Source organism: Diabrotica virgifera, chromosome 7, assembly GCF_917563875.1.
Source record: "Diabrotica virgifera virgifera chromosome 7, PGI_DIABVI_V3a".
NCBI lineage: Eukaryota > Metazoa > Arthropoda > Insecta > Coleoptera > Chrysomelidae > Diabrotica > Diabrotica virgifera.
Window position 1 is genome coordinate 225,847,609 of NC_065449.1, and position 27,833 is coordinate 225,875,441.

Sequence of the window (27,833 nt, forward strand, 5' to 3'; positions counted from 1 at the left end):
ATATTTTGAGTAATTTTGAGAATGTTTTGTTTCATAATGACGTTTCATGTTGTATTCTTTGAGAACGGCTATGCTTTCATTGCAAATCAAACATAGCGCCTTGTTACTGGACTCAATTACGAAATACTGAATGTTCCACTGATCTTTGAATTTTCTGCATTCACTATCAATTTTTCGCTTCTTTTCCATTCTACTAAATCACACACAAAAGCAACAATTCAAATCAAATCAAAATACTGTTACACGCACAAACTTGTTTTAAGGAGGTACGCCCTATTTTATTTCACAACAGTTTCATAGGAACTGACTTGTAGTTACGCCACTATTGTCATCGCCAGCTAACTTGGCGAAGCGCACAAACCCAAAATTGCTTACTGGCTTAGGTGGGGTCTTTAGTCTCCTCCCAGTTATCAGGGGCGTAACACTTAAGTGATTTGCGGCTATTATTTTTCAGACTTCTTATTATTTCGGATAGTTAAGTGTGTTTGTGACAATTTCTAACGATGGCGTTGAAAAATAGTAGAAAGAATAATTATGTTATTAGTGGACAATCTCGGGAGAGATTGGAGATTTCCACTGGTGGAAATATTTTGTTTGTTTATGTCTACCTTGTATTAAATTAAAATATATCAAAAATAGGTGAATATTTGACATACTTAATAATGTTGACAGCTTACCACACTTACAAAAAATTAAATTATTCGTTATTTTACGGGAAAAAATTAAATACAGGAAAATTAATAATATGCAGTGTTGCCATCTTGGCCCTCGGAACTTACAGGAGTAATCAGTATGGCCCTAAGGCTGGAAAGTTTGGAGACCCCTGCCTTAGAACATGAAGTTCTATTCTGTAAATGGTGCAAAAGGTCAAATATTTCGGTCCCAACAAAATCAATGGAAACGACAGTCAGATTCGCTTCTGTGTGGTTAGTTATTCTGTGCCTACGTTCTCTGCGATGAGACTCCAACAAGAGTCGAAAATCATCGATTCAGAGGACTGGACTGCACTCCGTATTCTAATTGAAAAATAAAATTGTTTTGCCTTCGCATTGCAACTGAATAAAAATGGAATTTTTATTTTATTTTTAAGAATTTTATATTCACCATTGGCGTGCATACGGCTAATATGACCCCATACGGACAATATGACCCTTGACCCAAAATATGCGCTAATACTCCGGTCAACTTACGCATCCGAGGCTACAAAAATTACCATCAAGCTGAAAATTGGCAGGATTGTTCAAAATACCCTCATAAATGAAATCTAAAAAGTCCTCATAAATCCGACCCCTGCTAAAAATTTTACGCGGGATCAAAGGTCATCAAATGTGGTTTTTAGCGATTTTCAGCGAAACGGTAAGCGTTATCGTAAAATTAGTCCTAACAAAAAATGTAGATTAGATAATTATCCATAAAAAATGCCTTATTACTTTTTTTCCTGAGAGGCACCGTTTTTGAGATATAACGATTCAAAAAGTGGTAATCGTCATAATATGCGCACACGTTTCCACACCGCCTTTGAGGTAGTGTACTTAGCGCGTTTTTTTTTAACGTGGTTTCCACAGTAGGCTTATTCCACGGATCTGTTATGATTCGTTTAATTTAAGGCTATTTAATAATTGATATTGGCAAGGGTTAAAAATGATAAAAGTTATATAAAGCGGTATAAATTAAAAAAAAGGAAAATTTATCAAACTGGTTCATAATTTTCTAATACTTCTTCCCTTGTTCTTCTTCTCATTGTTCTTCTTCCTCTTCTTCATCTTCTAGTTCTTCTTGTTCTTCTTCTTCTTCTTCTTGTTCATCCTGGGTGCAAGTAAATTGTCATAATAATGACACATCGTATGGCTCCTCGATAGAATCAAATGAATCCTCAATTGTTGGTGATTCAACATTGGAGCACGACCGGTTTTGACAATTAGTGCATGCTACCGAACAAAATAGTCCAACTTTTTTGCAACCACATTTAGCGCTACATCCCTTTTTACAGTTGCAAAAAATTGTGTTCAGGAGTTTTTCCGGCGCAGGGGGGATTAAAGTTTGAATTGGTTCTAATGAACTGTCGACTAATTTCCATCTCCAGTCTTTTGGATCTAGCTGACAACCAAGCCACACTTGAACTTGGTAATATACTCGAAAAAGATGTTGATGAGCAGCCGCTGAGGTTGGAGGAACACAAGATAACTGCACTTGTTTTTTGTTTCGAGTACTTTGTAAAAAACATGCATATCGAAAATTATCTAAACACGTAGTTTTCTTAGGCGCTCCATACATAGAGAGAAGAAAGCTAATTCCATTGGAAATAACTTCTTGTGGAGTTCACACTCCTTCAATTCAACTCTTCAGCACATTCAAGTTAATCTTGTTTTTCAAACATTTTAAAAACAGTCGTTTTACCCCTCCTGAAAAATGCAGATGTCGTATCATAACCAGTTATTGCGTGTAAAAATAATATATGATTTTGACATTTTGCAAAAGTAGATAAACTTTTCGATGAATATATTTCCGATTGGTGTTGAGCTTCACCAGCTTTAAAAAAAAAAGATTGTTTTTTCGATTGGAGTTCTACCAGTGAGTAATACGAGCAAGTTTACATCTTCACCTACAACAATAGTTGTATTTGTTAAATGGAATTGCTCTATTGCTGTTTCAATTATCATTACGTCAGCATCATTATTAGCTTGTTTTACCGATATTATTTTCAGAAATAAACTTATCTTTCAGCATTGAAATGAACCGAGATTTGTTGTGAGTATTTGCAAGAAATTTCTGTTGAGTGGTAGATACTGTCATAGATTGATCAAATAAAATATTAGAAGATGAAGATTTTGCTGAAGTTCAAACCCTTCTGAAAAAAGAATAGGTAGGGTGATTAGATTAGCCGACGAACGTGTTTATTCCGACAAAACACATCTTTACAAATTGAACTAAGGCGCATAAATAAAAAGAATTATTATAAGTTAATGCTTTGTCATATCAATTTACTATTTTTGTTGGGATTAAGCCGTAAAATTCAAATAATTCTTATTATTTTCGCGTTACATTCACTTTGTAAAGATTTTTTTGTTGGTACTGTAATATAATACAGCTTATACATTGCATCCCTTGCTAGACCTCAAGCAGTATAGTAGAAACATTATCATATTTATAATCTTATATTATTATGTGTAATATAAGTTAAGTTGACCGATAGAATATTATGTTTACTTGTATTACAGCTTCAGTGATGTATATACCTGGTGTACTAATACATATATTATGACGATTAGAAGTCTTTCAACTCTTTGAATCGTTGTATCTCAAAAACAATGGCTCTTAGGAAAAAAACTATTAAGACCTTTTTTATAGATAATTATCTACCCTACATTTTTTGTTAGAACTAATTTTACGATAAAACTTACCGTTTCGTTGAAAATCGCTAAAAACCATATTTGGTGACCTTTGACACCGCGTAAATTTTTTAGCACGGGTCGGATTTATGAGGACTTTTTAGATTTCATTTATGATGGTATTTTGAACAATCCTGCCAATTTTCAGCTTGATGGTAATTATTCTAGCCTCACTCCTATTTTTGAGTCTAACTAGACCGGTCTATAAGCCGCCTAAATAAAGTTTGGAAAGACAGATATATCCTCAAAAATAAAGAGACAGTAGACCTAATATACCAATCAATTTTAAAATTACTACAAAGTTGTAAAAAATATAATCAATCGCACGGTTAGAAAATTCCAAACATTAGAATATTTTTCTTAGCAATACTATTTGAAATTCAGATTTTATGAAATAGTTGTTTCTCTAAAGCTCTCAAAATTTCTCATTTACACTAAAAAGAGAGTATTCTACTCACTTCCATACATACCTTTCACAGAAAATCAAATATTCGACAAATATATTCTAAGAACTAAAGCAAAGCGAGAAAAGTACAGAGAAATGACTTTTTTATTTTCAGCTTTTACTTGTAATTTGCACTGACTTTTATGTACATATGTGAGTCAACGTATACACAGCAAAATATACATATATGTAGAAAACGAAAAAATCTAAATATTGTTAGTTGTAGCATAACAGTTTAAATAACCATAATAACCGTACGGAGAATGTTAATTAAAATATGTAGTAGAGACTGCAGATTTTCAAATTAAATGGAATTTTAAGCAAGCATAATTGTCCTGTACCTGGTTTTATAATCCAGAAAAATAAGATTTTCCTGTGACACTGACCCGGTCAGGCAAAAGACAGTTTTTTGGGCAATATGGACCTCTATAACAATATATTAGAATAGAAATATGCTTTATTAATGTAGGAAACAGTGGTTGAACTTCGCAAACTTGACATAAGTCCGGTTTTATTTTTTTGTATATCAAGGGGTGCTTATTATGAGACCAACTTTTTTTCTTAAAAGATTTCTCCCCGGAATACACATTTTCATCCCTTTAAAGGGAGGAGTTTGTGGTTTTTGCGAAACGTAGCCCTTCTTGTAGGTTTTTGCAAAAAATTCCTTAATAGAAATATGAAGAGGACTATATTTCCTACCATTTTTTCCGCGACAGCATGATGTCTATCACCCACCGTTTGCAGGGGTGGCACCCCAAAGTTGACAAGTTTTTAAAAAAGATGTTTAAAAAAATATTTTTTCCTAACTGTAACGGAAATCAAGAAGAAACCCTGCGGCAATTAATAGCAAATAAGTGGCTGATTTTTTTGTTGTAGGTTTCATGTAGGGGTAATTGCCCATTTTTAATTACAGGGTGTTACATTTTAAAAAAAACCCTTTTTATACCATATAAACCTTCAGAGGTTATCCATATACTGGTGTTATTTACAAATTTGTATAATGCACCCCCATTTTCCCCGGAACCACCCCAAAAAAAATTAACATTAATAAAGTGGTTTTCTTCCAATCATTCACACACTACGCCCCTTTATAAATGCTTCATATCATGCTGTGCACGTTCTTATTACCCATGAATGGGCACCAAAGGCGATTTCCTGGTGCAGCCGCTGTAGCCAAAAAAAAAATGAAATGGGGGTTGAACAAGAAAAAAACTTTTTCGCTTTTTGACCCATATGGGCCTATACTCCAGCAATAGGGTTTTTTTAGAAATATACATGATTATTTCAACATCCGTGCGGAAACTACCCCTATCAATGAAAATACGTTTGGCGAGCATGTTTTCAAGAGTTTCTCATTATCTATGCATTTTTTTTAAACATAACTTATACAGAATTAAAGACCACTATTAGTATGATACAATTGCTCCAAAAGATGGCATAACCCAGACATCCGAAATGAAAGTTATCCTCCAACACCAAATTGTTCTATATTGTTCACATCATTTTGAGCGTCGGGTTTGGGGGGAAGAGGGGGACGACATCGGCAAATTCGTAGTTTTTTACGTTTTTCGTCAATATTTCTAAAACTATGCTTTCACGTAAATAATGTTTTATACAAAAATATTTTACATAAAATTTAAAACAAAAAAGCTCCTATACATAATTATTATAAAATCAACGGTTCCAGAGTTACGGAGGGTGAAAAGTGGAGGTTTTCGATACTTTTTATACTATTTGGGCAATTGATGGTGCTTTTGTGTGGTGAGGTTGACGTTTTTTCAAGTACTTATAACTCATACAATCGGCCACTGAAATAGCAAATCCATGTATTAGTACCTAATAATATTATAAATTGCTCAACAAATATAAAAAGTATTGAAAACCTCCATTTTTCACCCTACGTAACTCTAAAACCGTTGATAACAATTATGTATAGGAAATTTTTTGTTTTAAATTGTGTGTTTTTTTGGATAGAATATTGTTTACGCTAATGCATAGTTTTGGAAATATTGACGAAAAACGTAAAAAAACTACTAATTTACCGACTTCTCCCCTAGGTCTGGATCCCGCGTATTAAAAAAAAGTTGATTAATAGCAAGCTGAAAATTTGTTAAGAGCTTAAGGGTGTCTAGTCGGATAAACTTTGATATATGGAACACTGGAACAGAGGCAGTTTTAATTGTGGAACCAGGTTAAAAATTTGGAACGGTCACACCACGAAAACGGCACATTTATTTTGTCCGACAGACCAGACTTAAACTCTCCGAACACAAATTAAACTCTCATCAGACTGGTATTTATCACCTGTCATAATTACTGTCATTTGACATATTCTACATATTCCACTCATTAGAACGCCCATTTGGTGGTAAATAGCAGTCTGATTTTTGCATGAGAGTTTAATCTCTGTTCGAAGAGTTTAAGTCTGTTCTGTCGGACAAAATACATGTGCCGTTTTCGTGGTCTGACCGTTCCAAATTTTTAACCTGTTCCACAGTTAAAACTTCCCCTGTTTCAGTGTTCCCATAAATCAAAGTTTGTCCGACTAGACACCCTTAAGCTAATAACAAATTCTCAGCTTGCTATTGATTAACTTTTATTTCATACGCGGGATCCAGACCTACCCCGTCTACCCCCCAAACCCGACGCTCAAAATGGTGTAACTTTTTACTGAACAATATATTGACCATATAGAACAATTTAGTGTTGAAGGAAAGCTTTTACTTTGGATGGTTGAGTTAGGCTTTTTTCCGGAACAATTATAATATACTACCTCCGTAACTTTGGAACCGTTCATTTTAGAAGGATTATGCGTAGGACCTTTTTTATTTCAAATTTAATGTAGAACATTTTTGTATAGAAGGTTGTTTATGATAAACCGCATAGTTTTAGAAATATTGACGAAAAACGTAAAAAATACGAATTTACCGATTTCTCCCCCCTCTCCCCCCAAACCCGACACTCAAAATGGTGTGACTTTTGTCTGAACATTATGTGGACCATATAGAACAATTTGGTGTTGGAAGATAACTTTCACTTTGGATGTCTGGGTTTGGGTCTAGTTACACCATACAATTTGCTCTACAAATAAAGTCGTATGCATTTTGTTCATATAAGTAACCCTTACGGCACAGTGGCGCCGTAAATCTCAGAAATGCTTTGGTTGGCTCCAGTTTTTGCATATTTTACTTTAATTGCGCCCTAAAGCCACAATTGTGGCCCAAAATCAATTTTTACATATTTTTTTTATTCATTCTCCTTTTTAGGGTGGTTCCGGGAAAAATTGGGTGGTGCATTATACAAATTTGTAAATAACACTTTTACATGGGTAATCAATATCTAAAAGTTTTTTACGCTTGTGTTGTAATATAAATATTAATATAATTGTTTATACAGGGCGCCCAAAAAAAATTTTAAATTAAATTAATTGACAAAAAAGAAGAATGTTTATAAGTTATTTAATTCAAAGTGCATTTTACTGTTGTCCGAAAACAGAAACATATGATTTTTCTGGTCGCCGGTTTACGAAATATCGAATTTATTCCAAACATTTGCACCATACTGTATGTACCTACTTATGTATGAATGTATCCCCATTAAAATAAAAATCGCATTCATTTTCAGATTATCTTTCCAAATAACCCAATAATACAAACAAAAAGCCATGTTTGCAGCTAAAAATTGACTTTTTAAGATTAGCATAAAAGGCATCTTAAAATGAGCTAGCACGTATTTTACTCTCTTGGGACTATCATATTAATCATGTATATGTAAGTTATGACAAAAAAGAACATTTTATTTATGTCTATACTCAGGCATTTCATATTTTTTACATGCTTTGAAGGTTTTTTTACTGTGTAGTGAGTTTTACAGGGAAGTTTTCAAAAAACGATAAAAAAATAAATATAAATTTTATTTTACTAGGTATGTAAGCTAGTTTCAATTTAAAATTTACAAAGAGTGATTTTTTGTTAATTGTAAGTGTTTATTTTATATGTATTTTATATTTTATTATTGCATTTAATGTGCCTCCTATTATCTCTTATTGCATTTTATTTGCAATAGGAGACTTACAGACGCAGACGTAGGTACATATTATATGCATTTTATAATGCAAACGACATTGACGTCCTTAACGACATTGCAAAAGCATTTTCCAGTTATACCTACTTTTATTAGGAAATATTTTTAGGAATGTGTCTAAATAAAATAATCACTTTTTCAACCATATCAATAAAGTGATTTTTGTGAAGTGTTCTATTTTTCTTTCAAATAAAAAACAGAAACATACAAACAGCTGCTTTCATATTCATTATCACTAAAGTCACAGGACGAGCTATTTTCAACAGCTTATAATTCAGTCAATTTGGACTCTACGAGGCCCCTAGTGGGAAAGTTTTGTATTATGTAGTTTCTCCTAGTTTCCTTCACAAATAATTAAAATGAAAAAAGGGTCGAAATTGTACCAATTCAGTATGTAGATTCGGTAGGGAGTAATGAGGCAATGTTGGTCTTATCCATGTGTGGTAAATATACATAATATTGTCTGTATCTCAAATCGTTCAAACTGTTCTCTTTTTTTCTTCCATATAGAGCCATGAGAAACATGTTTCCTGCTGTGGCAACTTCATCCTGATATGCATTAGGGTCTTTAAAAGCATCAATCATTGGTTGCAAGTTGCAAGTCCGTGTTCTTTTGCAGGACTTTAAGGAATTTCAGTTTCCCCTGATTAAACAATGCAGGAGTAGTATCACAACCACTCATCGCATGTAGCAATAAGATATGATCCATTAGTATTTTTTCAGCAGCCAGATGAGGGTTGTAGAAGCTTTGCGAAACATTTCGTTTTCCTGGTTTGAGAAAATAGTTATTTATATACCAAGTCAGTAAAGTTACTCTTTATCGAACGAGTCTGATATTATGAGCGGAGCGAACGTTGGCGAGCGAGGCGAATAACAGACGAGTTCGATAAAGAGTCTTTACTGACGTGGTGCATACAAAATTTTATCGCATTTGATATTAGTTTTAACACTTACAATTTACAATTTAAGAACTTTTTAAATTTTAAACGTCATAATAATTTCATGACAGTGATGACAGATAACTTTTGCAAGATGGCTGCTTTCGATTTTTAATCGATATTTATCAATATTGAATAATTACTAAATCGGTGAAGTTTAAATTTATTTTATATGAATATAATTGCAAAATACTACTTAATTTCACTTTTTGACATAAAGTTAATTGATAATATCGCAAATTGTGTACAATATTTTTAAATAACTAAAGTAAATAAATTGTAAGTTACTCAAATAAAAAATCCATTACTGCCATCGGCCACTTAGGTACATTCAATCTCGATTAATCGCGGCAGGTAAAGTAAAATTCTTCTTTCGGTACAATAAAGTGTTACTTTACTGCCGCAAATGAGGGCAAATGAGTACAATAATGAATGACTTTAGTGACGGTTGGCGGTAAAATATATTTTTTGTGTTAGGACTACACATGCCAATCCAAATGACCAGAAGGTCGATATCTTCCCCATCACTGTCACATATTTATTTGACGGTGCCATCTCAAGAGCTGTTGTGATAATTAGAATATCAGCATCCTCCACAGAATGGAGGATGTAAATTTATCAAATGACAGCATTCTAATAAAAAATAATGTTTTGGAATGTACAAAGGGGGTTTTGCAGAGACCGTTAAAAATTGGCAATTTTCAACTTGCAGTTTAGATCGAACGGTTCGTCTAAAAAAAAGTAGATAGTGATATTTGTAGAGAATTTTAAGTACTTTAATTTCTGTTAACAGGCCATTTCCTAGAAATTAATAGTTTTCGAGATTTGAGCAAAAAAGCTGAAAAAATCAGTAATTTATCGCTTTTTTCGCGATTTACTCAATGTTATGTCACGAAATTTTGTCCGCAAACCTCATATTTGGATTCAGCATCCTAAAATACATACATAATAAAAGAAATCAGAACTACCTCAAAACTTTCCTAGTCAAAGCACAATTTGATTGAATTATTAGTGAGTTTTATAACGGATAAATATCTAGTTGGCTTGCGTGAGGCCGTGTTGCCTTTTAAGCCGGGTACACATATGCGAGCCAAATTTTTTGCGAACTGCTCGCATACCGTTCGTTGAAAATACATTTACAGCGAATTTATCGTAAACTCATCACGATCCATGGACAGCGATGCACCGACAACGAACCAACTGGTGCGAAGTTTAAAGTAAACGATTCATTTAATTTGTAATTTTATTTCAAGTCACATTCTAAAATGTAAATAAAGGCAGCAATTATTTGCTTATCAACTATAAAATAAAAATTAATTACATTACGTTTCTAACGTTCATTATTTTTAGGAACACGTCATTCACACAATCTCGATTCGACGAGACAATATCGCTATATAAGGCGTCCAAATTGAACTGCGAATAATCCTTTGTATTCGTCGCAAAAACCGACAGGCCGTGGTCCGGGACAAGTGACGAATGAACAATTCGTAAGCGGTTCGTCCTGCTGTACAAATTATAAAAATATTGCGTTCGCATACAGTTCGGCTCGCATATGTGTACCCGGCTTTAGAGCAGCAGCTAGGTTAAGTTTAGTAGAGGGGGAACCACCTTTCACTCGAGCTAATAGTCCAAGAGGCAGCGCTGAAAAATCTCTTTGAATTTACTAAAGCTGGATTTTTCACAGTTGATTACTGTGATTGTGTAGAGAAACATACTGCGGTCGGTCAAGCGAAACCTAGAACAGGGGTTACTGAGGGGGAATCAACGTTGCTTTCCTACAAAGGTAATTAAATCCATTTACTAAGTCTAAAAATAAAACACTGAAAACGTTTGTTTTCTATACTTCCACAAAATTTATTTCAACTATGTGACTACAGCTGTTTCGGCAGAGCGCCTTTCTCAAGTGATATAGTTTACTATGTGTTTGCCTTTTTAAGTCTTTAACTGAAGAGGTTGAGGAGTGGGGAGCTGTTTGTCTCGAGTTGGTCATTCAGAATTATATCTGTATTTTTCAGTTTATTAATTTCCATAGATTCTAAAAAAGATAGCTTAAAGCCTTTATTTTGGATATGCATAATTTGACACTTTTCATTGAAAGAATGATTATGATCTAGAAGGTGAAGTGCGCATGTAGTAGTGTCTGTTTTTCTATTGTTGAAAGGCCTTTTGTGTTTTGCTATCCGTTTGTCAAAAGTTCTGCCAGTTTGACCGATGTACGTTTTCGGACAGTCACCATTTACTAAGGCTGAAAATCAGTACAGACCTTCTAAATTAAATATAAATAAAAGTTATTATAGTTGGTCAGCTGTATGACGGGACAGAGCCGGTCGGTCGGCCCCGTGAATGTACAGGGTTATTCACTATATTTTGACCCCCTTGTAAACTGCTTTATTTACAGAACTAGAAAAAAATGTAAAATACAAGAGTTATTCGATTTTTATATTATGATTTTTTGACATATATGTTGTACTAGTGACGGGATTCATTTGGTCGTGATGACGTAATCTCCTATTTTTTAAATGGGAATAGGGGGTCGAGTGCTAGCTCATTTGAGAGGTTATTCAATTCCCTATTCAGTAATATAAACATTAACATGATTAAGTATACAGGGTGTCCATAAAAAAATTTTAATTAAATTAATTAATTAATTAATATTTCAAAAAATTTTTGGACACCCTGTATAAATAATGATCTTTATGTTTATAGTACTGTATAGAGAATTGAATAATCTTTCAAATGAGCTAGCACACGACTCCTATTCTTATTTAAAAAATAGTCGATTACGTCATCATGCCCAGATGGATGACGTCACTAATACGATATATATGTAAAAAAAAAAAAAATATATATATATATATATACATATAACCGGTTCTATAGCGTTCTACGCCTTCCGGTACCCAATCGCCAAGCCTGTCGATCTAGCCAGTCATTTTCTTGAAGATTTCTTTCTGACATGGCTTTTGTAATTCCTTGTTTCCAGGAGGTCGGTGGCCTTCCTCTTTTCCGTTTTTCTGGCGGTATCCATCTCATTGTAATTTTTGGTAATTTTTCATCTCCCATTCGTTGGACGTGTCCATACCAAGTAAGTTGGTTTCGTTGTACCTCGTCCACTATTGTTTTCTGCTTACCTACTTTTTCTCTGATCTGTTCATTTCGAACATGGTCCCATCTCGATATTCTGGCAGATCTTCTAAAAAAATCCATTTCAGTAGTAAGCAGCTTATTTTCGGATTTTTTTGTCATTTGCCACACTTCGGAGCCATACGTTAAAATTGGTTTCAGAATAGCGTCGTACATCCTCATTTTTGTATTTAAATTTATGTTATGTTGCCATAAGACAGGGTTTAGGACTCTAGTAACCTTTCTAGCCTTCGTCACTCTATCATCTATACTGGGTTCCGTTCTTCCACTATTTGTTAATTTAATCCCTAGATATATATACTCTGTACAACCCCTGATGTAGTCACTTCCGTCAAGATCTAGGTCCTCCTGTTGTATTTGGTTACCGATGTGTAGATATTGTGTTTTCCTTATGTTTACCTCTAAACCCCATTTCCTGTATTCTTCCATCAATTTTCTGGTCATATATTCTAAGTCTTCCTTATCTTGGGCAACTACCACCTGGTCGTCTGCGTAATTCAAAGTGTATAATGTTATGTCTGCGATTGGTATACCCATACCACTGCATTTCTGCTTCCAAAGTCTGAGAACACCGTCGGTATATATATTGAAAAGAATGGGAGATAAGCAGCACCCTTGTTTAAGGCCTTTTGTTACTTGGAAGCTAGATGACAGATGGTAAAAAATCGAATACCTTTTGTATTTTACATTTTTTTCTAATTCTGTAAATAAAGCAGTTTACAAGGGGGTCAAAATATTGTGAATAACCCTGTACCTTCATTGGGGCCGACCGACCGGCTCTGTCCGTCATACAGCTGACCGACTATAATAAATTTTATTTATATTCAATTTAGAATGTGTGTACTGATTTTCAGCCTTAGTAAATGGATTTAATTACCTTCATAGGAAAGCAACTTTGATACCCTCTCAGTAACCCCTGTTCTACGTTTTGCTTGACCGACTGCAGTATGTTTCTCTACACAATCACAGTAATCAACTGTGAAAAATTTAGCTTTAGTAAATTCAAAGAGATTTTTCAGCGCTTCCTCTCCGTCTATAAAACGTCTATTGTCCCTGCAGTTCCTTTTTAATGAATCCTGTAGTCACAACTCCATAGCATAAATTTCTGCTGGGGAAACTGAGACGCGTTGCTTGGTGGAATATATTCCTAAACGTCGCCCGTTGGCATGTTTATAACTAGGTAAATAGTATACCTACTTGAATTGAAGTAAATTTTGACTCGATTCAAGTTCTCTGTTTAACCCAGGTATGACAATACCAAAAGGCACCGTGAGGAAAATATTCCAATTTACGGTTCAGAGAACCTGTATGAAACGAGTCTGTGTACTCTAATGCAGAGTATAGCATTAGTAAAATAAGAAAATCTACGGTTTCGTTTTTATTTAAATCTGTCTCCCTCCATCCTCACTTATTCCCTGTTAGAGGGCGTTCTAACCATACTGCGATATAAATAGTTTTAATTTACATATATCGAAAAACTACGGTCGTGTTGGTGTAAATTTGTCTTCCTCAGAGCCTCCTTGACAACAGGTAGACCTAGAAATAGTACTATCGGAGGATGGAGTGAGACAGATTTAAATCAAAACGAAACCGTAGATTTTCTTATTTATACTTGAATTGTTATCGATACCTAGTTCAGCTTTCCCCGTTAGAGGTCGTTCTAACCGTACTCTGGTATCATATTTAAATATATTTACCGACCAGTCGGTGCATTTTGGTTCAAATCAGTCTTCTTGCAAAGCCTCTTTGATAAAGGGTAAACCTAGCAACACGTGTCAGGGGATGGCAAGAGACTCAAATTGAATCAAAACCAAACCGTCTATTTTTATTTTGTTTTACACTATACTCGGTATTAGAGTACACAATAATAGCAGTTCAGACGGGTAAACTGAGATGCGCTGGTGAAATATTTTCCTAAGCATCGCCCGTTGGTATGTTTATACCTGGTACTCCATTAAAATGTTACATTTTTTAAGTCGTACCTTGCATTTGTTAGAGGAGTCAATTTTATTTCTTTAATGTGTAGGGGGATCAGTAGAAGCTTAAGTTCAAGTTTTTGGGGTCGCCCCCTTGTCCCCCGGCCGCCATCTTGGCAATGGTGTGCAAAGGAGTTTCGCGCTATATCTCGTAAACTACCAACCCTACGGAAAATCTAATTAAACGTAAAATGTAGCAAATTAAATTTTCTACAATTTTATTTCTGTTAATGTTATTTTTAAATTTCTGCTTAAATAGGCAGTTTGGTTTAGTTTCGATTAAGAGGTGTACATGTAGCCTCATTGAAGACGTCTAGAGACAGAAACAGATGTCTGGAGATGGTGGACCACCTCTGAATCGAGAGAAAACATTAACTGTTCTTCACTTTTATTTTTACTAAGATTTTGAGTACCCGTAACTATCTTTTGGACCTTTTCCTAGACGAATAAGGCGGAATGTGACGGCATATTGTGGAGTCCTTTTCGCATTCTTTTTTCGTCGTCTCTTATCTTGTAAATTCTAAAAGTCAGAGATTAAGGATGTTACCCGAAAGTAGTTCCACGAAAAGTTTTCAGATTTAAATTATTATTTATTATTTTTAATAATTTTGAATCTGGACTTTTCATCTTTTCTTTTTTTTTTTATTACTTACAAGTTGTATAGCATATAGACCTGTATTAAAAAAAGTTAATTAATAGCAAACTAAAAATTTGTTCATAGCTTAACGGTGTCTACTCGGACAAACTTTGATGTATGGGAACACTGGAACAGGGAAAGGTTTAATTGTGGAACAGGTTACAGGTTTCGAACGTTAGACTACGAAAACGGCCCATGTATTTCGTCGGATAGAATCTCAAGTTGATTTGTTACCCTTTCATTAAACTCTCATGCAAAAATCAGATTTTTATTTAGCACCAATATAATTCCTATCATTTCACATAAAAAAAATTTTCATATATTATATAAAGTTTGCTATTGAATAAACTTAAAAACTTCCTGCTAGTTTTCACAATCATTAAATGGTCAGGATGACACGTTCCACAATTAAAATCACGTGCCACAATAATTAAAACTTCCCCTATTCCAGTGTTCCCATACATCAAAGTTTGTCCGACTAGACACCGTTAAGCCATTAACAAAGTTTCAGCTTGATATTAATAACCTTTTTTTAGTACGCGGGATCCAGGCCTAATATTTTTAACATATTAAAAATACAATCAGTTTTATAAAATAAGAAATTTATTTAAATATTTCGAAGACATTAGATTTTTCTGGTTTTTAATTAACTTTTTCCCTCTTGTGCGTCCAACGTATAAATTAATATGTATTATTATGCAAATATATCACAATTTATATTTTAATTTTACTTTCATAAGCAGTTTTTAATCACCTTTAAGCAGAAATGTCAATTAATTTCCTGTTCGAATATATATCAGCTTTATTCACGTATACATATCCTTAAGTAAGCCTCAAAATAATTAGAATTCGTTCGATTTCTCGGATTGGCGCAGCGAGTAGGATAATTTGATAATTTGAGAGCTAATAATACCCTTTGTTAATTACTAAACTGTACAAAAAGGTAATGTCTAATTAAATAAACTAAAACAGAGTTTGTGTGAAGGAATTTAACGACTTGAGGAAGGTATTTTCTGGGATTATTAAATTAAATGCCAAGCGGAAATATTGTGTGTTTTTACAAGTGGTTGTAGTGGTTCTTACATAATTAAAACAACGCTAACAAACATCAATATAATGCTTTTATTTTATACTACATAAAATAAAACAAAAAATTTAATGATCAATGCTTGTAGGCTTAACAGGTTTCCAGATTTTGTGTCCTTAGCTATAATACGAGAAAATTGATTCTGAATGTGAATTTGATTTGAGCCCATCACAAGATTTTTCACAAAATTAAAAAACCTTGTAAGATGTTATGTATATTTCATTTTAGTGGCAATACTGCTGATGTCGTCAACTTTTTAAACAGTTAGTAACATTTGTCTAATTTGAAAAAATGTCACGAATAAAAGTTACTTATTTTTACGTACGGAATCCAAATCTGTAATAAAAAAATGGGGGCTCCTATTTAAGATTTTGAAGAAACCTCACCTCTGCTGCTAGTCGTATTTGATGTCATTCGATAGATTTTTAAAAAATACTGAAGGCGTATTTTTCAGTTTTTCGATCTGATATTCATTTCGTGAAATATCGCCGGGTTCCTATTTAAAATTTTAGAGTTACCCCCTACCCTCTCCGTGGGGGGGTCGTGTTTGGTATCATTCGATAGATTTTTGAAAAATATTGAACACGTCATTGACTACCGATTCACAAGATTAATTTACATTACATACAAGAACGCAACTATGTCGGTGAAACTACATAAAAACACGGCCCATGGCCCAGAGCACGCCAAATAGAATTCTATTTTGCTAACGTCACAAAATAGAATTTCATAATGGGAGAATCGACGATTGCTAGGTAACGTGACGTCACTAAAATATAATTCTATTTGGCGTACTCCCGCATCATATAAAAATCGGCGGAGGAGTCAGACAGGGCGATACCTTATCGCCTAAACTGTTTACTGCAGTACTAGAATATGCTTGTAAAAAACTTAACTGGGAAGAGCGAGACCTGAATATTGACGGTAGAAGATTAACAAATTTGAAATTCGCAGACGACATAGTTTTATTATCTGACAAACTCAAGGAGATATGTACAATGCTACATGAACTTCAGTTAATGTGTGTCAGTACAGATCTTAAAATAAACATCTCAAAAACAAAATTCATGACAAACCTAGAACCTAGCGGAAATATCAATATTGAAAACAACGAAGTAGAGCTAGTGGAAAAATACATATACCTTGGACACGAAATAAAGATCACAAGAGACAACCAAGCATGCGAACTACGAAGAAGAATAAACCTAGCATGGGCAGCCTATTGAAAACTCAAAGACATCTTTAAAAGCGATATACCAATTTCTTTAAAAACGTAAAACATTTGACCAATGTGTGTTGCCTGTAATGACTTAATGGTGCCGAAACTTTGACATTGATAGCTACAACTTCTAAAATGCTGCAAATAGCTCAGAGGAAAATGGAAAGGTCAATGCTGAGTATATCGCTTCGTAACCGAGTTAGAAATGAAGACTTAAACGAAGAACAGGAGTTACCGATGTAATTTCCCGAATTGCCACCCTGAAATGGAACTGGGCCGGACACGTCGGTCGCCCGAATCAGTGATGGGAGGTGGACGAAGAGATTACTTGAGTGGAGGCCGAGATTAGACAAAAGAAGTAGAGGAAGACCACCTACTCGTTGGACTGACGATCTCAAGAAAATATCTAGAAATTGGGTGCAAAGTGCTCAAAATAGAGCACAATGGACAAAAATGAGGGAGGCCTATGTCCGGCAGTGGACGCAAAGGGCTGGATGATAATGATGATTGAACACGTATTTTTCAGTTTTGACGATCATTTCGCGAAATATTCGCTTTTTGTGTAACTTTGTAAATCGCTCATTTCCTTACGTCCCGCTTAAATCGTCAAATTTTGGAAATATACTCTGTTCTGCATGTACTTAACTTTCTTCTTCTTAAGGTGCCGAGACCGCTTGTCGATCGTTGATTCCCATGTTGCCCAGCATATTAACAATTATTGTCTTATTTACAACCGCACGAAATAGTTCAGTGCTAGTTTTCCCAATCTATTGGCGTAGGTTTTTAAGCCAAGAAGTTGTACGGCGGCGGTCCACACTTCGTTTTCCCATTATTTTACCTTGCATGACAAGGTGAAGTATGTCATATTTTTCTGGTTGACGCATTATATGACTTAAATTACCTTACCTTAATCTGACGATTTCGAGTTTTTCTAAGGATAGATTTTTTCGGACCCCCTTAACGAACTCCCCTATATTAAGAGTCCGTATATAGTAGGAGTACCTTTACAGGGTACAAGGTTTCTTCCCATGTGATTTTCTGACGCGCTCGAGTAACTGCAAATATCCCCGCTTGAGCTCCCCTACCACAAGTTATATAGTATTATAATGCAGAAAAATGTTTTGTAAAAAATGGAAACCGATACATTGCCCCCAGGAATTAAGGCTTTCACAGAAGACAAAAATTCTGTGAAACAACTACGAATTTGTTTTGGAATAATGGTGGCTTGGAGACGGTCATCTTTAGTGATGAAGCTTATTTTCATTTAGATGGTTAGATGCAAAAAGCTTCATAGCAAAAAAGTGACAGTGTGGTGAGCGATCTCAGTAAATGGGATAAATGTTCCCAATGTTTTGGAAGATGCATGTGGTCGTTCTAAAAGTAACCAGTACACGTTACTCTGAATTAGTTCGTAATTTTTTGCAGCATCACTTTAAAAATTTCCATACTTATAATGATGATACGACTTGGTTCCAGCAAGATGGTGCAAGAGCACATACAGTATACCTGTCCGTAAATGCTGTAAATGAATTATTCTCATGGCATCTCATTTCCTGATATGGTAAAACTGACTGGCCTCCACGATCGCCTGACCTCACGGCTCTAGATTTATATTTTTATGGGTGCTTGAAAAGCTGCGTCTGCTGTGATGATTCACGATGAAATCAACATATCCCAATTGCTTTATGCCAATGTGTGTACCAACACTTCTTCAGTAATAAATCGTTTCTGTCCTTACAATTTTGTCTTTTATAACTTTTTGAAAAGGAAAATTTACTCTGGGTCACCTTGAATACCGCTTGAGAAAAAATATTGAATGATACTTAATTAAATAATGTATTAAAAAAAGTATAAGTTAACAATTATTACTACATTACTACTTCAATGAACAACTCACTCTAACAAGAAAAAAATAACTTTGCTGCTACTTACAGTAACAATGTAACTTTGTACATTGACATAATAGACTAGGAGCCGGTATAGGTGAAATTTTCTAATCATTTTAGGTAGGATAAAACCCTATAACTTAAATAGTAGAACCTAACAGAAAACGTATCAACACTGTGCCGTCACTTTTAGGGTCGATTTCTCATACCTGCCTTAATCTATGGTTCAGTTGACCGCAGTTCACCGGTGAACTTCGGTTTTGTTTGGAATGCATTTCTCATTGCACGTTTATGTCAGTGCACGTTCTACAGCTTTCGAGAAGTGCCAATAGATGGCAAAAGTTAAAAAACTATCGCCATTTTGTACGACCATTTTTATGCTGTTTTTGAATAAAGTTCAATTTAAGTATTTATAGTCAAATAGTCATTTTAATAATTATAAATTAATGTTATAAAAACAAAAATATTGTTATAGTTTATCGTTAGGCTTAATATAATAAAATAGGATATAAAAAACTAATGCCGGGGTTTGTTCTAGTTGGGTCAGAGAGAGCAGAATATGTGCCTCCTGATGAGAGACTAATAAGTTTCGAAATCGGTAGAGGTGCTTGCTGCACTCTCTGATTGAACTGGAATAATGATGAACTGGAATAATGATGCGGCTGTAGTTTCGTGTTGCAACGAAATTGAAAATGGTTATTCACTTTGATTTACATTACTCTGATTGGAGTACAAAGGGAACCATTCTCGTTGAAACTTTTCACGCTGAGCAGATTGAACGTGAATTATAAATTGTAAAACTCCCTTATCTTCCTTAGTCTCAGCATCCGTTATGGCTTGCAAATTGTAGAAGCCTTGGAGGTGTTACCAGAGAAGGTTCCCATTGTTTTCAATCTGGTAGGATGTAGAGTAAAATTTTTTTGATGTTGTTTTATGTGCTATTAGATTGAAAACTTAGTTTTTTGCTAGCAGTTGCCGCTAGGGTATCCCTGCCATTCGTTCGTTGCAATCCGTGACTGCACGCCGGGGTTTGTCCTAGTTGGGTCAGAGAAAGCAACATACGTGCCTCCTGATGATTTTACGGACAGTAAAACCTCTTCCATGTCGGCACTTGATCTCAAGAAGTAATACCGGCAGTACGCAATTTTGATAATTCACCAGTGGTGGATGCGGGTTTTTCCTGTTAAAACCCGCACGCTTCTATGCGACTAGCAATGCGAGAGTGGGGCAAAAGCGACTAAGAACATTGCGCGGTCGCCATGCGCGACTACAGATTTTACTTCCAATTTTTCGGAGAGTGGTTCTACTGTCCCTCTTTATACTGTGGTTTCGTGTTAATACAACGCATGCGCCATGAAATCATCTGAACTGGGTTCTGAAATCTTTGAACGGCCGAATTCCAGCGTTCAAGCATCGTTCAAGTTTAAACTGCTATCGGTTGAACGTGAATTGAGAAAGACAATTTTGACTTTAAACTAACGTTCACTAAAAGTTCAGGTTAAACTGGAGTTGAACCCGATATCACAAATTGGCCCTAAGTGGCACATTCGTCGACAGTGGTGCATCAAACTTTCCACTTATGGAGGGGATAAATAAATTAAAAAGTACCATCCTTTACTCCCACAATTGATTTTTTTTTTCATTTTTTTAAGTTCTGTGTGATTAAATAATAAGAAAGAGTTTAATTTTAACCCACCACACCTGCCCCCTTCCCCCGGCATGAAAAACTTAATTTTCGGTTTTTATTTTTTTTTAGGTGGGATGAAATCAATTTTAAAATGTCAAAAAATTCATAGGCATATTTGAGGCCTTTACAAAACACGTTTATTTTTTATAGATCCGTAGGTTGAGTGTACATAACCTCAAAAAAATTTTAATTTTTTTTTTTTTTTTGGAAGAAAGCGTGTAACCTTTTTTTAGGGTGACTAGAGGTCTAATTTTTTTCTACTTTGTGTACTTCATCAAACACTATGTTTTTAATTTTTTTCAGATTTTTCCATAATGTTCGCTACCTTGAAAATCCAAAAAAACTGTTTTTTCTGAGTTTTTGGGGATTTTCCCTATTTTATAGACTTCAAAATAGAGCAAATCAACATTATTTATAGGTTATATGTACATTAAAGTAACTGAGTCCTTTAGAACGTTTAAAAATGGGAGAAACACGTTCAACCCTCCAAAAACCTCACAAAAAAAAGTTTTTTGGATTCTAAAGGTGGCGAACCTTACGGAAAAATCTGAAAAAAATTTAAAACATAGTGCTTGATAAAATACACAAAATAGAAAGAAAAAATTAGACCTCCAGTCACTTTCAAAAAAAAGTTATACATTTTTTAGGCTATGTGCACTCAACCAACGGATCTATAAAAAATAGACATGTTTTATAAAAGCCTCAACTAGACCTATGAATTTTTTGAAATGTTAAAATTGATTGCAATGCATCCCACCTAAAAAAAAAATAAAAACGAGAGATGAATTTTTTTATGGTGGGAGAAGGGGAAAGGGGTGGCGGGTTAAAATTACGCTGAGTTACATAGAACTTAAAAAAAATAAAAAAAAATAATTCTGGGAGTGAGGGAGGGTACTATTTAATTTATTTTTCCCTTCCATAAGTGGAAAGTTTGATGCGCCACTGTCGACGCATGTGCCACTAAAAAGTGACGGCACAGTGTTCATTCGTTTTCTTTTAGGTTCTACTATTTAAGTTATAGGGTCTTATCGTGCCTAAAATGATTAGCAAATTTCACCTATAGCGGCTCTTAGTCCATAACCTTGTAAAATGAATACACATTGTTTTTACAAAAAAAAAAGTTTATATTTCATTGCAATGTGTTATATATTTACATTTGAGACAAGAATTCCATCAAAAGCACTTCAGATGTAAAAATTTTTTTTAATTTAATTGAGTTATTGAAATGTCATGTAATAGCTACCTACTTTAAAAATTGATTCTAGTGCTCGTTAAAAATGTATACTTGACTGGGTGTCAGCTTTTGTTAACAAAGAGCTATAGTTGCTATTTAATTTATTAAAAAACAGTACCAGTAGCTTTTAATATAAATAAAAAAAATATTTGAAAGACAATATCAAATGGGTTTTTTAAGAATTCGCAAGTTTTATTTAAGTTATTTCATTCGCGACTAATATAAAGACGGCGCGGCATCGCTAGTGGTTATCCAATTTTAACATTAATATCTTTTAAAAATTTTGGTCCGTTAGGAGGTTTAACTACAACTCCACTTTTTGAAATATAATAGAAACCGAAAAAGAATGAGCTCAAACTGTAAAAAAACAACATTTTATGGTGTTTTTAACCATTATTGTGTAACTGGGTCAAAAGTGGTGGCCGTGCCCCCCCCTCTTGCTGTTAAAGTGCTTTAAACTATATGTTGTTATCCAAACTATACAAAATATAATGTGCATCATCTTCACGTCTGATTTCCCCCACCCCCACTCTAAATACTTTTATATGGGCGTCCGTGATCAAAACCGATGATTTTCAAGACCAAAGAAAATAGTAACAGATTGTAAAAAGTAACTATGTTAAAAGTAACCCTTTATAAAAAGTAAAAAGTAAAGATTGTAAAAATAGTAACTTTGATACAATTTGCATTTTGAGGCTCTTTTGTGACGCGATTTACTTAAAATTTATCAAATATGGAAAAAATATTTCAAAATTAAACTAGAATTATTATATTTTTCATCAGAATGAATATACATTTTCGCGCCACGTAACATCCATATCAGCTCTTTTGTAGCTGGAATATTGTTTGCACCACTCATTTTTACGGCGTTTAGAGGTTTTTTATTCTTGTATCAGGAGTTTTTCAAAGTTTTTTATAAAATAAATGTATGAAGTTGAATTAAATGTTTCTGGATTACACGTTAAGTGTTATAAATAGTCGTCTTTGTTGCACTATCTTCCAAATGATCTAGTGGTTACGACACTAGACTTGTAATAAGACAATCCAAGTTCATATTCCAGCCATCCTAATACGTTTGGTCGGCAAATGAACTCGAATTTTCCCAGATATAAGTTAAAAAAAATTTGAATTTTCCCAGATATAAGTTATACACCGTTAGACGCGTCTAGGGTCCTCCTACAAACGCTCAGTTATTCGTAGCTCAATAGCGGAATTCGTAGGTTGAAATTTTTTATGGGAAAACCAAAATTATCAAAATTTAGTTTTTTAGTTTTTCGGATATATAGAAGTGTGTATGTCTGATCTTGACCGGTTAGGCACCATTTGAAAACTAAACGCTGTTGATTTGGTATATTTGCGGTTTTCCCGTCTCTCCTTCAACCTAAGATATATACGCCCAAAGAATATGCCGTTTTGTCTCTACCTAGCCCTATAGCTGGCTTATAGGTGGTCAAAAATCACAAACTACACCGGTTCTGAATCGGCCCTAACACCCTCTTAAAAAAATTCAGATCGGTGTAACTTTTCCACACACATACATACATACATACCCACAAACATTTTCTCTTTTTTAAATAGAGATTGAGTCATATATCTGAGCTCGGTAACTTTTCAATGGTACAACCGATTTTCAAAATTAGACATGCGTTGGAAACGTAATGATCATTAATATAATAAGTCGTAAAGGCCGTACTTGAATTTTTACAATTTTTGGGAGTTTTGGGGACGAGAACTAAAAACAAACTCTAAATGGGAAGGGCCGTAAAATCCACACCCTTGGACCAAAATGACATATGGATGAGCGAGTCTTTTCCTAAACTTTAAGCTATGATTTGGCCCAATTTTCAATTCAGTCAGATTTAGAAAATCGAAAATTTCGTGTACCTATATAATATAGTGTCGCATTGTAGGTTTATTGTGCGCCACTGACGAGAACTGCCTTTCTTTGGGATACTATTAATCACTACAAATACTCCAGTAATAATTTAATTTAAAAATATAAAATTCAAGTGTTATCACGTCCACTAAATTAATATACAAATGTAATTCTACGGATATGTAGGTATAAACCCTTACAAACTGGCTTTTGTATTACTTAAATAAATTAATTTCGAAACGAGTTACATTAGTTGTATGATAAACTATGCAAAAACAGTAGGTACTCGAGGGTGTTTTTACGTATGAATAATGACACCAGCTCAGCAATAAATTGCAACGAAATGGAAAAACTCGATACTTGTTACAAACAACATTCATTATCACTACGTGTGGCACAAAGAGAGCAGATGCAGACATTCTAACTAGATTTTATGTGTCGTTTGTTATTAGGATATCGTAAATCAGTCAATAATTGTTGATTAATGGATTGTGTAAAGCTAATACAAAATATAGAAATTAAATATTAAGAGTAAAGGCGCAAATATATGACGGCTATCCCTACTTTTTCTGTCTTTACACGGCAAATTACGTGTAGTAAAATTCTCACTGGTATGGATATGTAAACATTACTTGACAAATGTCAGGATTAACTGTAAAGGGATGGCCTTTGAATGTTCTTGGATAACTGTTACTTGCATAAAACTCAGTTAATTAATATGATAATTTTTCCCTAATTATGTATTCAGTGATTGTAATAATTTATATACTGTACAAGAAAACTAATACTCAATCTAGAAAAGAAGAAAAGTGATAAAATGATTTTTTAATAATATAGTGTTACTATGGAACGCTTACAATTTTGAACATCTTTAACAACAAAATACTTGGATCACAGAATATATCCTGGTGTATTCTCTGCTTGGATCTTCCATAAATAATAAACAATAAATAACTTTTTATTAAGTTCACGTCTTAAATCAATTATTTATTAAATACACTATCAATATTTAATCCTCAACTCAAAATATTCCCGATGCCAAGTCAAATATTTAAAATTGTCACTGTCTTGTCGTCATATTCTATTTGACTCAATGCGTTGTGTATGGACTTAGTCCAGTCCTGACACATTTCTTTTGCATCTTACACTTCTAGTATTAACGAAAGAAGTTGGTTTCATAAATTCTCTCCTTACGCTTATTTGATTTTTCATAATTTACTACTATTTCTTCAATTCATTCTGTTGTGGGATTTGGTACTTTTTCTACTATTAATTGGGGTTCAGGAACATTATAATTTTCTTCAGTAGTCACTACGCCATTTAGCAACTCTTTGAAATATTCTGTCCATTTTTCACATATTTAGTCTTCGTGCAGGATCAGGTTTCTTTGGTCATCTTTTACACTCATTGTTGTTCTCTGGTACCCAGTTTTAACTGACTTATTGATTGAATGAAATCTTTTCTTATATAATCAGTGGTTTTTTGCGCTATGGGTTGGTGTTTTTTAGATTGTCCTCAGTTTGCTTATTTTTTTGTTTTTAACTCTGATCACAACTTGTCAGGATCTTCTCTATCTCTCCACTATCTCCTATTTTAATTAAACTTTTGATTAATTTTAATTAAATATATTAGACAATATTATAAATAAGTAATCGAAGAAAGAGCTTAATTTCAAATAAACTGGCGACTCTAGAATTAACTAGAATAAAGTTTTTTGTGTAGTGTATAGCTAAAAACTAAGTTATACATTTTGGTATTTTGATTTTCTTTTTATTCGCTTCTATTGGGTATAGATTGGTTTTTTTAATAATCTCTCCCAGTTGAACACTTTCCCTTTTGCATTACCCACTAAAACACATTTTAAGAATGTCCCTTTGTTAACACGATTAAAACAAAACATCAAAGAAATGAGGGTGTTATAAAGGTAAAAATGGCCGTTTAAAATTAATTTTTATATTATCTTCCGCACTTATCTCCCACAGCCGTTTTTTCGCTACAGAGTTGCAAGGAGTTTATTTTTAAATTTTCAATTAAAATTTATCTGTTTACTTAGGTAAATCCTAAAGTAAAAAAACAAGGTTACTTCTTAAATGTTAAAGAAAGATCGAGTAGCTTAAAGAAATGTCTTTCGGTCGTACATATTATAAAAGAAATATTGATTTTTTATTTATTTTTTCGTGATTATAAACAAAAAACAATTATTATACTAAATATTAAAATACTATGCTCTGTTTTTAAACCAGGAGAAGTAATTCAAATTTACCGCGCCGTAATGCTTGTTTGTAACTGGTCCAACCGCAGGCAAGTTAACTCGACTGTTATGAAATTTTGTTACTAATGACATTTATATAATTTTGAGACTATTGGCATTTCACAGGTTTTTTTCTTCTTCTTCAGCTTTAAGTAATCCAACTTTGGACATAGGCCTCCCCCAATTCACTCCAGTGTTGTCTATTTTGCGTCACCTGCTTCCAGTTGTGTCCTCCAAACTTCTTTCTGTCACCGGCCCATCTCATTTGTGGCCTTCTTCTACTTCTTCTTCCTAACCACGGTCTCCATTGTTGTATTTCGTGATTCCATCTTTTATTCTTCAGTCGGGCATTGTGTCCTGCTAAGCTCCATTTTAATTTGGCAGCATATTCTCCTGCGTCTTTTACTTTGGGTTTGCTTTTAATCCATGTATTTGTTTTTTTGTCTATGAGCCTCACCCCGAGCATGATCTTTCCATCGCTCTCTGTGCCTTTACTATTTTATCCATATTGGCCTTGGTGAGTGTCCACGTCTGTGAACCATACGTAATTATAGGGAGGATACACTGATCGTAAACTCTGGTTCTCAAATATTGTTCTATTTTAGTGTTTTTCAAGATCCAACTCAGTTTTCCAAATCCTGCCCACGTTAACCTTATTGTTCTAGTAATTTCGGCAGTTTGATTTTCTGTGGTAAATTTCATTATCTGTCCCAGGTAGATGTATTCGCTTACTGTTTCTAAATATATGTCATTCAACGTTATTTTTGTAATGTGCGGTGTATTCGTCATTACTTTTTTTTCAAGTTCATCTTAAGACCTACGTTTTCCGAAGCTTGAAATAGTTGCGTCATCATGGTCTGTAATTCTTCGAAACTTGTAGCGAATATTACCATGTCGTCAGCATATCTCAAATGACTGTTTGTTTCTTCATGTCCCAGTGTGAACAGCTTTGGTGAAATAACGTCTCCCTGGCGAACTCCTCTGTTGATTGGTATAGCTTTGGTTTTCTCATCTATTTGTATTTCCATTATAGCTTTCTTAAAAACATTATGTATGAGCATTCTGTATCGAGAATATATCCTGCAGTTGTTCATAGCTCTCTCTCGATTGTCCAAAGTTCTATGGAGTAGAATGGCTTTTCATAATCAACGAAGCCAATGTATAAGTTCAAGTAATATTCATTGGCTTTCTCTATTAGCGTTCTGACTGTAAGAAGATGATCCTCTGTACTGTAACCCTTTCGGAATCCTGCCTGCTCTACCGGTTGATAGATATCAAGCTTCGACGATAGCCTATTAGTTATTACTCTCATAAACAGTTTGTACATTTGGGACAACAGGGAAATTGGCCTATAGTTCTTTAGATCTCCCCTGTCTCCTTTTTTGAAGATAATTATTGTCAAGCTTTCTTTCCAATCATCTGGAACTTCTCCTTTGTGAAGGCATTCGTTAAAAAGATTTTTCAATTCTTCGAGAATAATTTTACTCCCCTCCTTTAACATTTCGACAAGTATTCCATCTGGGCCCGGAGCCTTATTGTTCTTTAGTTGTGCCATAGCTTGTTTTATTTCGAACGATTCTATATTAGGGAGTACTTCTGAGTTGACATTTATTATCTTTTTTTTAAGATTTTCCTTTGCAGTGCTATCTGAGTCTTTGTTTGAGGAATATAAATCACGGTAAAATGTTTGTGTAACTTTTAGGATTTTGTTCTTTTCTCTTGTTTCTTTTCCATCTTTATCTTTTAATGAGATTATTAGAGGCTTTCCTATATTTGGTCTTAAGCATTTTAGGCCTCGGTTCTTTTCTATATTTTTTTTACCTTGTTTTCATTGTAGACCCTTAAGTCTTCCTTTACTTCCTTCTTTATTTGTTTATTCAATTCTTTGAAACCGTCGGTGTTTCGCTTTCCTTCGCTTAGAAATAGGCATCTCTTTTCCATCAACCGTTTTGTTCCAACGCTTATTTTGTCTTCGTTA

At 34.1% G+C, this 27,833-nt stretch overlaps 1 protein-coding gene across 2 annotated transcripts in view; it reads right to left on the reverse strand.

Annotated features, from left to right (window-relative positions):
• Positions 1–27,833, reverse strand: part of LOC114348778 (uncharacterized) — an 882,222-nt gene that overhangs the window by 670,746 nt on the left and 183,643 nt on the right. The window lies entirely within an intron of this gene.